Here is a 700-nt window from a genome sequence, read left to right on the forward strand (position 1 = left end):
ATATTAGGTAGTTTATCTATATATAGAACTTGTTGTATTAATTTTATTATATTTTATCAATATAAATTATAAAAAATGTGCACCTCATTTTCTTTTATATCTTCAATTGCATAATTTCTAATATGGTTAATGGGGTGTGATTTAAGAACAATTGCATAATCTCTTTACATTGAGGTAAAGAGAAGAAGATTGTTGCAAAAGAACCATTTGCATTTGTTTTAATTTTTTTTTACTGTATTTACATAGAAAAATTATTTAAGTATAAGAGAAAAAGAGTAAGAATCTGAGAAATATAATAAGCACATTGAGATAGTATGAGAATCAAGACCAAGTGACACTGAGAGAGGGACAAAGAGGAGAGGCGGTGTTAGTATCTCAAACATATAAGGTCTAAATTTTTTTAAAAATCTAGGAGATGTCAGTGGCTCTTACCCGCTTTCGGGAAAATCTACCACTGAGGTCAAGATGACAATGTTAATTGTACCAGAAAGTCCCCACCTTAGAAAATATCATGCCCCTTTGAAGATGAAATGTGTGACTTTCATATCCTTGCAGTTAGGGAGTTCGAGTCCTACTAAACACTAAAAATTATGTAATAAGTCCAATATATACTTGAACTTGTCTTTAGTGACTAGCTTGGCGATCAACATATCAACGACATTCTTTAAAGTATGAACTTTTTCCAGTAATATAAATCCAA

This window comes from Cicer arietinum, chromosome 5 (assembly GCF_000331145.2).
Source record: "Cicer arietinum cultivar CDC Frontier isolate Library 1 chromosome 5, Cicar.CDCFrontier_v2.0, whole genome shotgun sequence".
Lineage (NCBI taxonomy): Eukaryota > Viridiplantae > Streptophyta > Magnoliopsida > Fabales > Fabaceae > Cicer > Cicer arietinum.